Here is a 16,744-nt window from a genome sequence, read left to right as displayed (position 1 = left end):
CATCAGTTCTTCTTCTTTCTTTTTTTTTTGTGAGGAAGATTGTTGCTGACCTAACATCTGTGCCACTCTTCTTCTATTTTGTATGTGGGATGCTGCCACAGCATGGCTTGATGAGTGGAGTGTAGGTCTGTGTCCAGGATCTGAACCTGCAAAGCCCCAGCCACTGAAGCAGAGTGTGCAAATTTAACCACTATGCCACCAGGCCAGCCAATAGTCATCAGTTCTTCTGGAGGTCATAACTGATACTGTGTGGCCCCGAGGCCCCCATCATGAGTCACATTGTTAGACTGTTTGTGGCCAAAACTCCCTAGCAGGTAGGACATTCCAGAGTCTTAGAGATCAACTCCTGGTAGCTGAGGGCAAAGGCCAGACCTCTCTCTGGTCAAGGTTAACTCTTCACTACACCGCCTTATTTCCCATTGCTCTTCTATAGGACATCACGGCCAAACAGGGCAACACCCAAACCACCCCATGCTTTCATCCAGCTTCTTTTATCTGTAACATTTCCTCCTTTACTCCCAGAGTGCTTAAATGTTATGCTTTTTATGAGGCTCAGCTCAAGTCTCATTTGCCCTATGAAATATTTGTCATTTTCCCCAAGCTTTCCTAATCACCCACTTTTCTAGCTAGTGGGTGTTTGCCTTGCGTGGCCCTTGATGTGGCCTATATCTATAGACTTTCCTGAGCTTTGTGTCTCTCTGTAGCCTGTGTCCACCATAAAGTAATTGCTCAGAAGATGCTTTTTAATAATGACAATAATTTTCTTGGTGTCTGAGGCATTCAATGAATCTCTGTGGAAATGAACTGAACTAAGTTTCTCTTTGATTGTAAATTAGGCACATTTGTTAGCTGTATCTCACTCTTTCTGATTATTTGGGCTCTAATTTAGACGTGTAGCTACCTAAGTGAGTCAATAGATGCTGAGATAATCAAATTCAAATTGAGCTTCAGAATATTTACAAGTCAACAAAAGCCAGCGGTAGATCGACATTTGTGGACCCTAATGTTTCCCACAAAACAAAATGGCCAAAAATGTTTCCTGGGGGGCGGGGGGGAACACTTCCCAGAAACCAGAACTTTGTGCTAGATTGGTTTGGCACTTATTTTTACTGTGGTCCAGTTCCTATGACCCCTGGTGAGTTAGAACCTAGAAGAGATGGGCAAATCCCATCCAGAGAGCGCTTTTGAAGAATAATTGATGCCTTAAATACCAACACTTTAATTTTAGTATCTCAAGATCCCAGGATTCAGCACTTAGGCAGGATCACTGTCTGCTGTGTAGACAGATGGATGTTTATTGCTACTGGGCAGACAAAAAGTTCCCTTATCCACACCAAAACAAAAATGTTTTTACCAAAATGTCTGAATTACTGGCTTCATTCAGATATGGCCTCAATCTGTATTTTATTTAGACCAGGCCTCAATTGTCATGACAACCATGCGTGTGTATATGTGTGTGTGTGTGTGTGTCTGCTGGATGGTGTCTGCAGGCAGCACCTTCAGTATGAAGGCAGAAATAGAGTGGGTGTGCTGAGCAGAGAGTGTCTCCCTATCCATTTAAATGACAGTGTCAGAAAAGGTTTAAAACTTCATTCAGCATCATTTCTTCAATTAAAATCCCCAACAATCAGCTATTGTCTCCAGCAGATCAGAGTAGGCATACATTCAAGGTCGGTGTCTACGTGTCTAAATTCTCATTCTGTTTTGTATCAATGCCGGTTACGATTCAGCTATGTTCTGATCCTGCTGCCTCGCTATGTCAGCCTTCTTCCCCCCAATTTCTCCAGCCTGATGTCTTGCAGGAACCTCTGGCATCCTGGACCCCACTCTGGGGAATCACTTGCAGATTATACTGTTTCCAGCTTCTGATATTTTGTCACATTTCTCTAAAGAAGGTCAGCTTTTCAAGACAGGTCATTCATCTTTGAGCCAGGAAATCCATTTTGTTCACACTGAGCCCAGGACTTGATCTTTCTGAATTTTCCGTATCTTTGGAAGCTCTGCTGCTCTTCCAAGCTACTGGGCTGCTATTCCATAAGTACCCGTCTCACTGCATAAATGGTCTTGTGGAAGTCAAAGAATTAACATTTGATACATCAGTTTATTATTTCTTGTGACCCTTGGTAGCTTTGGCCCAGAGTCCCTATTCTTGATGTGAAGGCAGACATAAGAAATTGACTCAAATGTGGCTGGTTGCCCCAAACTCTTTCTCTTTATTGTCTTGAAACTGAGTATGAGAGGACAAGGCTGTTCCAGAACAATGCTACGTGAACTTAAGGAGCATTGACAGCAGCTGCCAAGAGGCGATCTGTTCACGTTGTGGGACCAGAAAGATTCACTGGATCAGTTCATGTCCAAATCACCCAAACATGGAGACTTTTGCTTTCAAAGACCCATTCCTGGAAGTTTTTCTGGACCCTATGCCCTACGTGAACTTTCCAAGCTGCACGGGAAGGTCCAGGTAAAGGTTTGGGATGGCAAGCCTTAAAAAATCAGTCTGCTTTAGTTGACTCAGGGGTGCCATTGTTTCATGTGTTTTCAGACATGATGGTATCTGGGGTGCCCAAGGCCAGTGAGAGCCTCCACACTGGAGAAGTAGCAAGCACGGCCCTGGACCTGGTGACTGTGCAAGACCTTCGAGATTCCACACGAGCCCAACGTCCAGCTGAAAGTTCGCGCTGGGATCCACCGGAGTAAGGCAAGACAGGATGTATGGAAATCCCGCCCAGCACCTCCCCCATAGCCCACGACGCACCTGTTTGCAGGGGAGACAATGTGACCCCCCCCCCCCAGGCAGGCCAAAAAAACAGAAAAAGAGAACATTTAAACTCCATGATTGTAATGTTAACATTGTGCCAAACATTTCCCTTGGTGATGAAAGCAAGGGAAAGAAATGAACATCTATTAAGCACAACTTATTATGTGCCAGGTATAATGCCAGGCAGTCATACGTATGATCTCATTTGACCCAAGATTAAAAAATTTTATTATTATTATTATTTGCTTTTGGCTTTTTTTATTGAGGTAAACATACGTAAAGGGCACTAATCTTAATTGCACATTTTGATGCATTTTTATCTATGTATCCCCTCACAGAACCAGCACCCAGATGAAGAGAGAGAACAGTTCCAGCATCCTGAGACTCCATCACAGCCCCGCCCACCCCTCCTCCCTGCACCTGTCATCACCACTGACCCCTGTGAGAGGCTATCGCTCACCTGACTTTTGCCTCCCTAGATTAATTTTGCCTGTATTTGAATTTATGTATTCTTCTGTTCCAGATGCATGGATTCCCATCCCCTACATGTTGTCGCAAGGAGCCGTAAACGATTATTTCTTGAAGAAAATCAAATGTCCTTAAGCCCACAGAGAAGCATTTTACATCGTCATGGAGATTTGATCTTACCTGCTGGGGAGATCTTGTTTAGAGAAAGCTGCATAGTTGTTGTGTATTTACATACACAGTACACAGTAAGACACCAAGTATTGCATGTGGAGAGAAGTTATATAAATCTTGGTCATTCAAATGGTAATTATATTCATTTATTCCAGGTTCCACTTACTCAGAAAGGTGATTCTTCCACATCCTAATTTAAAAAATGGGAATACATGTATCTGGAACAAAATTTAAAGGGTGCAACACAAAGGCTTACATGCAAATATTGACAACAGCATTATTCATAACAGCCTCAGACTGGAAACAACCCAAGCGTCCATCAACTGGTGAAAGGATAAACAAATGATTATAAATCCATACTATGGATTATTACTCATCCATAAAAAGGAACGAAATATTAATGCATGCAATAAGGTGGATGAATTTTAAAAAGATACTAAGCATATGGGTCAAATGCTACGTACTGTCTGATTTCGTTTGTAAGACATTCTAGAAAATGCAGAACAATCACGCCAGAGAGCAGCTGAGCGGTTGCCAGGGCACTGGCGGAGGAGGGGACTGACCATGAAAGAGCAGCGGGGAGTTTTCAGAGCGCTGGAACTGTTGTATGGTTGATTGAGTGGCTATGTGATTACATTATTATATACATGACCCAAACTCAGTAAACTATGCACTTAAACATGGATGGATTTTACTGTAGGTAAATTATACGTCAATAAAGCTGAAAAATTTCTAAGCATGCAAAAGTGTATAAACAGTGAAAAGTAATTCCCCTCCCACACCCGTCTTTTATCCCCTCTGTCCCCTGGTCTACGCCCTCTCAAACCCTGTTTACCTTTTGTAGTGGTTCTTTGGATTTACAGAACGGGCACTTGAATAGTTTGAAAATTAGGCTAAGAATACTGAATTCAGATGTCAGTTTTAAAAAAAATTTTATTGAGGTCATAAAGTTTATAACATTGTGAAATTTCAGTTGCATATTGTTATTTGTCAGTCACTATATATATGTGCCCCTTTACCCCTTATGTCCACTCCCCAACCCCCTTCCCCTCCGGTAACCATTAATCTGTTCTCTATGTCCATGTGTTAGTTTATCTTCCACACACGAGTGAAATCATACCGTGTTTGTCTTTCTCTGTATGGTTTATTTTGCTTAACATAATACCCTCAAGGTCCGTTTGCTTTGTTGCAAATGCGACGATTTTGTCTTTTTCTGTGGCTAAGTATTCCATTGTACATATATACCACATCATCATTATTCAATCATCAATCAGTGGGCATTTGGGTTGCTTCCACATCTTGGCTATTGTGAATAATGCTGCAGTGAACCTAGGGGTGCATGAGTGACTTTGAATCGTTGATTTCAAGTTCTTTGGATAAATACCCCGTAGTGGGATAGCTGGATCGTATGGTAGTTCTATTTTTAATTTTTGGAGAAATCTCCATACTGTTTTCCATAGTGGCTGCACCAGTTTGCATTCCCACCAGCAGTGGATGAGGGTTCCCGTTTCTCCACATCCTCTCCAACATTTGCTGTTTTTTGTCTTGGTGATTATAGCCATTCTAACGGGTATAAGGCTGTATCTCATTGTACTTTTGATTTGCATTCCCCTAATGATTAGTGATGTTGAACATCTTTTCATGTGCCTGTTGGCCATCTGTAGATCTTCTTTGAAAAAATGTTCATATCCTCTGCCCATTTTTTGACCTGGTTGTTCATTTTTTTGTTGTTGAGTTGTATGAGTTCTTTATATATTTTGGAGATTAACCACTTGTCGGAAATACGATTTGCAAGTATTTTCTCCTATTTGATGGATTGTCTTTTCGTTTTGTTCCTGGTTTCCTTTGCCTTGCAGAAGCTCTTTAGTTTGATCAAGTCCCATTTGTTTATTTTTTCTTTTGTTTCCCTTGCCCAAGTAGACATTGTATTTGAAAAGATCCTTCTAAGACCGATGCCAAAGAGTGTACTGCCTATATTTTCTTCTAGGAGTTTTATGGTTTCAGGTCATACCTTCAAGTCTTTGACCCATTTTGAGTTAATTTTTGTGTATGGCGAAAGATAATGGTCTACTTTCATTCTTTTGTATGTGGCTGTCCAGTTTTCCCAACACCATTTATTGAAGAGAGTTTCCTTTCTCTACCGTATGTTCTTGGCATCTTTGTTAAAGATTAGCTGTCTGTAGATGTGTGGTTTTATTACTGAGCTTTCAATTCTGTTCCAATGATCTGTGTGTCTTTTTTCTTTTTTTTTTTTTTTACCAGTACCATGCTGTTTTGATTACTATAGCTTTGTAGTGTATTTTGAAGTCAAGGATTGCGATGCCTCCAGCTTTGTTCTTTTTTGTCAGGATTGCTTTAGCTATTCGGGGTCTTTTGTTGCCCCATATGAATTTTAGGATTCTTTGTTCTATTTCCATGAAGAATGTCATTGGGATTCTGATTGGGATTGCATTGAATCTGTAGATTGCTTTGGGTAGCATGAACATTTTAACTATGTTTATTCTTCCAATCCATGTGCATGGAATCTCTTTCCATCTCTTTATGTCATTATCTATTTCTTTCAATAATGTCTTATAATTTTCATTGCATAAGTCCTTCACTTTCTTAGTTAAATTTATTCCTAGGTACTTTATTCTTTTTGTTGTGATTGTAAATGGAATTGTATTATCGAGTTCTCTTTCTGTAAGTTCGTTGTTAGAGTACAGAAATGCAACTGATTTTTGTAAGTTGATTTTGTACTGCTGCACTTTATTGTAGTTGTTAATTATTTCTAATAGTTTTCCAATGGATTCTTTAGGGTTTTCTATATATAAGATCATGTCATCTGCAAACAGTGAGAGTTTCACTTCTTCACTCCCTATTTGGATTCCTTTTATTCCTTTCTCTTGCCTAATTGCTCTGGCCAAAATCTCTAGTACTGTGTTGAATAAGAGTGGTGATAGTGGGCATCCTTGTCTTGTTCCTGTTTTCAGAGGGATGGCATTCAGTTTTTCCCCATTAAGTATGGTGTTGGCTGTGGGTTTGTCATATATGGCCTGTATTATGTTAAGGCAATTTCCTTCTATCTCCATTTTGCTAAGAGTTTTTATCATAAATGGCCGTTGGATCTTGTCAAATGCTTTCTCTGTATCTATTGAGATGATCATGTGGTTTTTATTCCTCATTTTGTTAATGTGGTGTATCACATGATTGATTTGCGGATGTTGAACCATCCCTGTGTCTCTGGTATAAATCCCACTTGATCATGATGTATGATATTTTTGATGTATTGCTGTATTCGGGTTGCCAATATTTTGTTGAGGATTTTTGCATCTATGTTCATCAGCGATATTGGCCTGTAGTTTTCCTTGTCAGGCTTTGGTTTTTGACGTTGGCCTCGTAGAATGTGTTAGGAAGCATTCCATCTTCCCTAATTTTTTGGAATAGCTTGAGAAGGATAGGTATTAAATCCTCTCTGAAAGTTTGGTAGAATTCCCCAGGGAAGCTGTCTGGTCCTGGGCTTTTATTCTTTGGGATGCTTTAGATTACTGTTTTAATCTCTTTCCTTGTCATTGGTCTATTCAAAGTCTCTATTTCTTCTGGAATCAGTTTTGGGAGGTTGTATGAGTCTAATAATTTATCCATTTCTTCTAGATTGTCCAGTTTGTTGGCATATAGTTTTTCATAGTATTCTCTTATAATTCTTTGTATTTCTGTGCTATCCATTGTAGTTTCTCCTCTTTCATTTCTAATTTTATTTATTTGAGACTTCTCTCTTTTTTTCTTAGTGTGTCTGGATAAAGGTTTGTCTGTTTTGTTTATCTTTGCAAAGAAGCAGTTCTTAGTTTCACTGATCCTTTCTCCTGTTTTTTTTTTTTTGGTTTCAATTCCATTCATTTTGCTCTAATTTTTATTATCTCTCACTTTCTCCTGATTTTGGGCTTTGTTTGTTCTTCTTTTTCCAGTTCTGTTAGGTGTAGTTTAAGATCGCTTATTTGAGATTTTTCTTGTTTGTTAAGATGGCCCTGTATGCTATGAATTTCCCTCCTCAGACCACTTTTGCTGTATCCCATGTGAGTTGGTATGGTGTATTTTCATTTTCATTTGTCTCCAGATATTTTTTGATTTCTCCTTTAACTTCTTCAATCATCCATTGGTTATTCAGTAGCATGTTGTTTAGTCCCCACATATTTTTCATTTTCCCAGCTTTTTTCTTGTAGTTGATTTCTAGCTTCATAGCATTATGGTCAGAAAAGATACTTCATATGATTTAAATCTTAAATTTATTGAGGCTTGATTTGTTTCCCAATATGTGGTCTATCTTTGAGAATGTTCTATGCATACTTGAGAAGAATGTGTATTCTTCTGTTTTTGGATGGAGTGTTCTAGATCTATCTATTAAGTCCATCCGGGCTAGTTTTTTGTTTAATTCAACTATTCCCCTGTTGATTTTCTGTCTGAATGATCTATCCATTGATGTAAGTGGGGTGTTAAGTTCCCCTGCTATTATTGTGTTGCTGTTAACACTTCCTTTTAGGTTTGTTAATAGTTGCTTTATGCACTTTGGTGTTCCTGTGTTGGGTGTGTATATATTTATAAGTGTTATATCCTCTTGGTGGAGCATCTCTTATATCACTATATATGGCCCCTCTTTGTCTTGCGTTGCTTTTTTCATCCTGAAATCTACTTTGTCTGATATAAGTATGGCAACATCTGCTTTCTTTTGTTTGCCATTAGCTTGGAGAATCGTCTTCCATCCCTTCACTCTGAGCCTGTGTTTGTCTTTAGAACTGAGATGTGTTTCCTGGAGGCAGCATATTGCTTTTTAATCCATCCAGACACTCTGTGTCTTTTGATTGGAGAATTCAATCAATTTACATTTAGAGTGATTATTGATATATGAGGGCTTAATACTGACATTTTATCACTTGTTTTCCAGTTGTTCTGTATTTCCCTTGTTTCTCGTCCCATGTATTTTGGACTTCCAATTCAGTTTGGTGGTTCTTTATGATGGTTTTCTCAGTTTTCTCTTTATTCATTATTTGTGTCTTTGTTCTTATTTTTTGTATAGTGGTTACTGTGAGGTTTGTATAAAAGATCTCATAGACTAGATAGTCCATTTTCTGATAGCCTCTTATTTCCTTAGTCCAAGAAGCTTCCATCCCTTTTCTCATCCCCTTCTAAGTTATTGGTGTCACATCTTATTCCATTTTCTGTTGTGAGTTTGTGCTTAAAAATGAAGTGATTATGTTTGTTTTTGATATTTTCCTTGCCTTTATCTTTAACGTTGTAATTAAGTGTTTTCTAACCTGTCCTGATAGAGAGCTGTAATTTTCTGATTTTTTTCCACCTATTAATCTCCTTGCTCAAGCCTTTGTAAAACCTGTTCTTTTTTTTACCAGGTATGAGGGGCTTCTTGATCATTTCTTGTATGGGGGATTTGGTGGTGATGAACTCCCTCAACTTTTGTTTATCTGGGAAAGTTTTTATTTCTCCATCACATCTGAAGGGTATTTTTGCTGGATAGAGTATTCTCGGCTGAGAGATTTTGCCTTTCAGAATTTTGAATATATAATTTAACTCCTAGCCTGTAAAGTTTCTGCTGAGAAATCTACTGACAGCCTGATAGGGGTTCCCTTGTAGGTTATTTTCTTCTGCCTTGCTGCCCTTAATATTTTTTTTTTTGTCATTGACTTTTGCCAGTTTTACTAATATAAGCCTTGGAGAAGGTCTTTTTACATTGATGTAATTAGGAGTTCTATTAGCTTCTTTTACTTGTAATTCCAGCTCCTTCTCCAGGTTTGGGAAATTCTCTGCTATTATTCTTTTGAACAAGCTCTCTGCTCCTTTATCGCTCCCTTCTCCCTCTTGAATACCTGTAATTCTTATGTTGCATTTCCTAATTGAGTCAGATATTTCTCAGAGACTTTCTTCATTTCTTTTTAGTCTTAGTTCTCTTTCTTCCATCTGAAGTACTTCTATATTTCTGTCCTCTAAATTGCTAATCCTGTTTTCCATAACATCAGTTCTGTTGTTTAAGGACTCCAGATTTTTCTTTATCTCATTCATTGTGATTTTCATCTCTGACATTGCTGATTTTTTTTATAGTTTCAATCTCTTTTGTGAAGAATTCCTTCTGTTCATTGATTTTATTCCTGATTTAATTGAACTGTCTTCCTGAGTTTTCTTGTAACTCGCTGAGTTTTTTTTCTTTTTTTAAAGATTGGCACCTGGGCTAACAACTGTTGGCAATCTTTTTTTTTTTTTCCTGCTTTATCTCCCCAAACCAGCCCCCTCCCCCCCCCCCCCCCCCCGTATATAGTTATATATCTTAGTTGCAGGTCCTTCTAGTTGTGGGATGTGGGACACCTCAACGTGGCCTCACGAGCAGTGCCATGTCGATGCCCAGGATCTGAACCCTGGGCCGCCGCAGTGGAGTGCGCAAACTTAACCACTCGGCCACGGAGCCGACCCCTTGCTGAGTTTTTTTTTATGATAGCTATTTTGAATTCTCTGTCATTTAGATTATAAATTTCTGTGCCTTCAGGATTGGTTTCTCGGTGCTTGTCATTTTCCTTCTGGTCTGGAGAGTTAATATACTTCTTCAGGCTATTTGATGGGGTGGACCTGTGCCCTTGCATAGTGGTAGTATCTGGTCTCAGATTCCACCTGCCGTCCCTGGGGGAGGGAGAGGCAGGGATCTGGGCCCCCCATGATCCCTGGCAGCTGTGTCTGTCCTTTGGAAGCTATGCTGAGGGCCTGTCTGTGTTTGCATGCTCACTGTTGCTGCTTTACAAATGTATGTGCAGGCAGTTTGGTGGGTGTCCCTTGCTCTGGGTGACCAGTGGAGCTAGTGTTCCAGGCAGGAAGAGAGGCACTTTGTTTCATGTGTGTGATGCTTGTGGTGTTCCTCTTCTGTACTCACTCTCTGTCCTCCTGGGGTGCCTGGCTTGGTGAAGATGCCCCCATGATTGCTTAGCCTCCTTGGTGTGGAGCTTTCCCACAGGCTGGGAGGCAATTCCAAGAGTGAAGGTGTTTCTGTGGAGGGCTGCCCCCTCCTCCCTCTCCTCTCAGAGCTGCATGTGGTCCTGTGCCCTAGGTCACTGCCATTCAGGGAGAGAGAGGAGATCCCCTTACCTCCTTCCACTGCCTCCCGGTGGGTGGGGTGGGGGGGTAGTCCAGCACCTCCCCCTTCAAACTTATGGCTGTGTGGATCTCTCAGACGTCTACTGTGTTGTGTGAATGTCCTCTGTTGGTTTATGAGTGTCCTTTTCATAGTATGTTAGGGGGGAGAGTCCAAGGGAAGAGCTCACTCCATGATGCTGATGTCACTCTCTCATGGAATTTTCCAGATGTCAAATTTTGATAACTGATATCATAAAAAGATTCCCCCAATTTTTTGACCGTATGCTCAGAAGAGTTCAGTGTGTTTCTTGGTCCCTCTTACTGAACACTTGCTATGGATCAGTAACTCTTCAAGGTTTCTCATTCCATGCTCACCACAACCTTCTGAAATGCGTATTAATAGCCTTGTTTGATAAATGAGGAAACTGAAGCTGGGAGACATTAGGTAACAAGGTTACCAGCTAGTAAGTGCACAAGGTTACCCAGCTATTAAGTAGCAGAGCTGGGGTTCAAGTCCAGGTCTGTCTCAGGCAAACGAAAGCCCATGATCCACAACGCACTGAGCTATGCTGCTGTCTTTATTTGGAAGGGAAGAATCAGAGAGGACCACTGAGTCAACAGAGCAGCCTGTGCAATCTCCCTTCTAAATCTAGTCATTGTTTTGGCCCAGAACCTAGAACAATCTGTCTCCTCTACCTTGATTCCACACTCCTTCTGAGTCTTTGATTAATACTAGTTCTCAAAACAGGAATATTCTAGTTCAGTCTTATTATATGAAATTCTTTGGGACCTCAGCTGTTTTTGTCTGTTTCTTATTCAATGAAAATTAATTCTACTGCAAAAGAGAAATGTCTTCCTTGTGTGTGAAATGCCTTTTTCAGTCCACACTAAAAGTTTATCTAATTTATTTTTCCTATTCTCTCTGCAGCAGGAACAGAGGGAGACTCAATAGTGAAAAGCCCTTCTGTTCCAGGAGCACCTTCTCCTTAAAACAGTACCCTCAAGGGACAAGGCAGGCAGCCGTGCTTACACTCGCCAAATGATCAGCTGCAAAGTTTTAGCAAAACAAATAAATCTTCTGAGGTCTATGGGCCATACCTCCTCTACTGTTTTATTCTCTCTTCAGTTGAGCCTGGCAAAGACAAGGTCAGATATTGGCACAATATTGGTAATGACTCAGCTTGTAAAGAAAAAGGGAGAATCCAATGAGATGGCTCCTGCCAAAAACATCCCCGTGCTCTTTTAAATTCTCTAGTTTTGTGCTAAACTGTTCTCCCCTGGCCTCTTCATTCCATGGTCTGGCCTGACTCCCAAAGCAATGTGCTGCAACACAATGTCAGACTCCAGGAAACTCATGTCAAAATTTCTATAGCTAGTTGAGCATCATTCTGAATGTGCTTTTGTTCATCAGTGTGTGTGTGGGATGAGCAGACAGCTGGAATATTTTCTAAATGCAAAGTTAAATCCGTACTGTCAAAGGGTGCCAGCAGCCCCATATTTTTGAGAGATTTGTTGAGATTAAGGTTCCACCAGCCTCTCCAGCTTCCTTGTCTGTGAGCAGGGACAGTGTTGCCATGTTGTCTCCCCAGTACCTTAGCTCTCTGCCCTGCACTTAGAAAGTGCCACATATAACAAAAGGCAGGAACAGACGGCAGAGCCATCTAACCCAACCTTGTGCCCAAGTGGAAGAGTCCCCCTATAGGGGCTGGGCAGGAAATGAAAGAGGCTGGGCAAGGCTGGGACAACCTGGAAAGCACTTGCCCTTTTCAAAGAGGTAGCAATCTCTTAGCTCATCTGATGGACGCCATGTGGTCCCAGTGTTTCCTATTTCAAGTTTTCAAGAGAATTCAAAAGTCTAGATTTTTACGTGAACTTTCCTGAATTTTATTACACTATTTATGCAAAATATTAGCCTGCCAGCTGGATTGGACCTACAGGCTGCTAGTCTGGACCCCATTTCTAAGCATTTAAAGGCTATAAAGACTTATTTTGGTCAAAAGCCAGAAGCTTTGTTTCATAGAATAACTTAAAATGAGTTTTACTCTCATTTCCTCCAAATGGTGGTGCTTTGACTAAAATTGGAGCATGCTCCACTAGGTTACTAATCTCACAGACTGGTGTGGCCCCAGCCATCTAACTTACACATTTTCCTTAGCGCCTCCCCAACTCTCCCTTCTCCCCCTATCCTCTGCACTGGAGCAGTGAAGTCTGGGGCTCTGAGACCCTTAGGGTTCAGTTTCCATCCTGGAGAGGTGACTGGAAGCCTCGGTCCATTTCAGGCACAGCCCGGCCCCCATTACATCTTTTTACTGCTCCCTTGGCCCCCCACCTCTAATGGCTCCTCCGTGTCAGCGTTTTAACATGTGCATGTATATCTAAACTTAAAACAAAGTAGAACAACCCTCCATTAACCCCACATTTCATGTCTAGCTACTGCTCAATCTCTCTGTACTTGTTCACCATCAATCAGCAGGATTGTCTACACCTGCTGCCTCCACATCCTTCCTCCGCTGGCCCCTGAAGTTTGGTGTCCATCCCCATCACACCTCTGAAATATGTTTTGCCAGGGTCAGTCCAGTGATGTTTCTCAGTGTTCCTTTTCTTGATCTTTCAGCAGCATTTGGCTTTGCTGACTGACTCCTCCTTCTTACAACAGACTTCTCTCAAGGTTCACGATTCTTCATTTACCTGGTTCTCCTTCTACTTCTCTTATTGCTTCTCCTCAGGTGACTACAGGTGCTTCCTCTTCCTGGGGCTTAATATTGATGACCGTCAGAGTTCTACCTTACACTCCCTCATCTTCTAACTCTACACACCTCTCTGGACGGCTCCCATGACTTATGCTAAGACCTGTATGCTAGGGGCTCTGAAGGCTTTATCTCCAGCTCAGATTTCTCTCCTGAACTACAGAGGGTATCCCACTCCCTTCACCTCAACATGACCAATACGGAATGCCACGCTCTTCTTCCAGAGCTGCTCTCCTTCCTCTGGTTTTCAATAGTTCAGAGAATGGCTCCCCCGTCTACCTGGTGGCCTAAGTCAGACACCTGAAAATCATTCTTTACCCCTCCTTCTCCCTCACCCCGATTCCTCTCAGTCACCAGGTCCTGTAGCTCTAGCTCCTAACCATCTTGCAGATCTGTCTCCTTTTCTCCATCCCGACTAGACTCTGGGGCGGGTCACCATCATCTCTTGCCCAGATTATAGTAACAGCCTTTAAGTGGGGTTCTCTGCCTCTGTCTTGCCCATCCCTCCCCACTACTTCTTTATCCACACTGTAGCTAGGCTGACCTTTGTTTTCTTCACTTAAAAATTTTGTTTTTAACTACATAGTTTTTGCAAGAATGATTTTTCTAAAAGGCAAATCCAGTAGTCTTAGTCTCCTCTTTAAAACCCTGCCCTGGCTCCCCTAACACTGCTCATGAGGCCCTGCGTGTCCTGGTGGGGTTAGCCTCTCCAGCTGTGCCCTGCCCTCTATGCCACACCCACCCACACTAAACTCCTTTTAGTTTCTGCTTTTACACCTCCAGGCCATAGTGCCTTAGCACCCACCACTTCCTCCGTTCAACACTCTCCCAGCTCTTGTTTCACCGGGCTGGCTTCTGCTTCATCCTCTAGATTAGGAACCTTCTCTGAACTCTGGTCTGGATGAGGTGCCCATCCCTGACCTTCCTTGTCACATTGCTCTCCCCACGTGGCTCCTACCTCACAGCCTTGCAATGGCTGTTTAATCATCCATCCCCTCTCTGATGGCAAGATCCAGGGAAGGAAGGGCCATGTCTTCTTTGTGCATTTAAAAAATCCCCTTTGCACAGTAGATGCTTGGCCCATAATGGAATAGAATAGGTGTTTGATGTATGTGTGTGTATGTGTTTCTCTCTTTCTATTTATATATGAATATGAATAAATGGACTCTCAAGGACTCGGGGGAATTCTCAGATAAACACTCAGCGGTGTACAGGAGCCAGCTCATGTTGATTCCTGAGAGCCAAATGTGCTTTTAGTGATGTCATGTTGGTGGCTTGAAGCGGTCATGGTGGATGTGTTTATACCATGGAAACTGGTAACCACTACAGTCAGGGCTCTCCTCTCCTCCTTACCTTTTCCCCAACCAGTTTGTTAGCATATCACTTCATATATTGCTTTGGAGAGCCTTCCAGAGGCTAGCACCCCTCAGCAATGTCTTGGAAGTGGTTCCTTGTCCTAAGCATACAATTCGAGAACTTAATAATAATAATAGTTACTGTTTAATGAACTGTATGGTACAACGTGCCAAACCTTGTCTTTAGTGCTTTACATAATTGATCTTGTTTAATCTTTGTAACAAAGCAGGCAAAGTAGGTATTATTAGTCCACAGTCTAGAACAGGACGTTGAGAATGGGGTTTGTCTGCTCAGCTGGCAAGTAGAGATGGAGTCTGATGCCAGATCTGACCACCAACCCAGTGGTCTTAACTCTTGGCGCTTGCACCTTCAATTCCCACTTCTCACCCTCACTTCTTCAAAGCAGACCCGGGGTTGTCAGCTGAATCTCACAGACAACCCTTTGGTTGACTAAAAAACCAAAACCAAACCATCCACCCATGGGTAATCACCTTGCAATAGGCCAGCTGAGGTCTTGACAGGCATTTCATCCAAGACTGAGAAATAACTGGGAGCTGTAAGAACTAGGTATCAGCAAGAGAGTGACATTTTGACTTGAGACAGTGATTGTAGTTTCTTGATGGCATAATAGAGGAAATTGTTCTTAAATAGAACTTGCCCACTCACTGGGATAATACATATGGGCAATTGTTTGTAGTCAGGGTTTAAGTGCTTCAGGGAAGGTGCCAGGTGACCATCAAGCATATGACCCTAAGCCATCTCCACAGCATCCCTTCGCAATAATACTCTAATACTTGGTGGTTGTAGAGCACTTTTAATTTGGAATCTAAATAACATCCATAAACAAAAGCCTGTCTGTCTGCAAGGCTCCCTGAAGAGGGTGATGGGTGAACTGGATGCTGCCAATGTTGCTCCTGTGGTCACAGCCCAGGATTTGTCATTGCTTGAAACTGCTCCTTTTAAGAAATCCCACCTGGTATCCACATGCTTGCCTCCCTTTTCTCCCCCTCTCACTATGTCTGTTTGTCCTTCAGCTGCCTCAAGGCTCCAGGATCTCTATTGCTCCAGTCTAACTGGCTTTCCTGGCTTGCTTTCTGACACAGCCTGGAATCCATGGTCAATCTCTATAACGGTTTCTTATCAAGAATTCTCAACTCCCTGGTTTTCCCCCTTGCTCTACGGTTCACATCTCTCAGTTGGTCTTGCAATCCCCACTCTCTTCTGCACGGTGAAGATGCTTATATAACCGTGCCCAACAATGATGCTCCACTGAAGGAGCTGGTTTCTGGCATCTTCTGAGGCTCCAAGTGCTACCCTCTAGGTCCTTTGTTTTCCTCGGCGTCTTCTTTCCCTCTCCCCTCTGTTGGCTGTTTCTGACCTCCCGTCTCTCCTTTGAGCCCCCTTCCCCTTGTCCTTCAGTCAGTGCAGGTGGAACTGTGTCTTTCCTTTCTTAGAGGCAATAGAGCTCTTAAGAAGTAAGTTCCCTTCCACCTTTAAACTCATCTGTAAAAGTATTTATCTTTCCTGTTTTAAAAAACAGTTGCCCTTTCACCTCTATAAAGCTAATTCCCTCCCTCCATTTAGTTTTCTTGATTGTTTAAAACCATAAATGTGATGATGTCATTTCTCTGCTTAAACTCCCAGATGCTTCCCATTGCATCTTGACTAAAAAGCAAACTCTCTATTGTGGTTTTGAAGAAATGCTTGTACTAAAATGGCATTTCTCACCCCAGGCTGCACTGCAGAACTTAAAAAATAACTGTGCCCAGCCACCTCCACCAGATATTCTAATTTCCTGGTCAACAGCATTTTTAAAAAGCCACCCAGGGGATAGCGCTGACCTCTCCTGGGCACCTTATTCCATGCTCCCCCTTGACCCCTCCCCTCCAATCTTCACAAGGCTACCTCTTTCCCAAACTCCAGGTTTCAGTTTAATTTCTCCGACTAGGGGAGGTTGTTTTCTGTCTCGGCACCATTTGTTCCCTTGATCACATACAATATCTCCTGCTTTTCACCCGTCTCCCCACTGCAGGCTGGAAGTTTCCTGGGGTCAGGGCCCCATCTCTTTGTTTCACCACTGTATCCCTAATGCCAAGCAGAGTCTGATGTGTAGGCATTCACTGAGGACTTGAGGAATTAA

This window comes from Equus asinus, chromosome 23 (genome assembly GCF_041296235.1).
Source record: "Equus asinus isolate D_3611 breed Donkey chromosome 23, EquAss-T2T_v2, whole genome shotgun sequence".
NCBI lineage: Eukaryota > Metazoa > Chordata > Mammalia > Perissodactyla > Equidae > Equus > Equus asinus.
Note: the sequence above shows the minus strand (reverse complement) of the source record.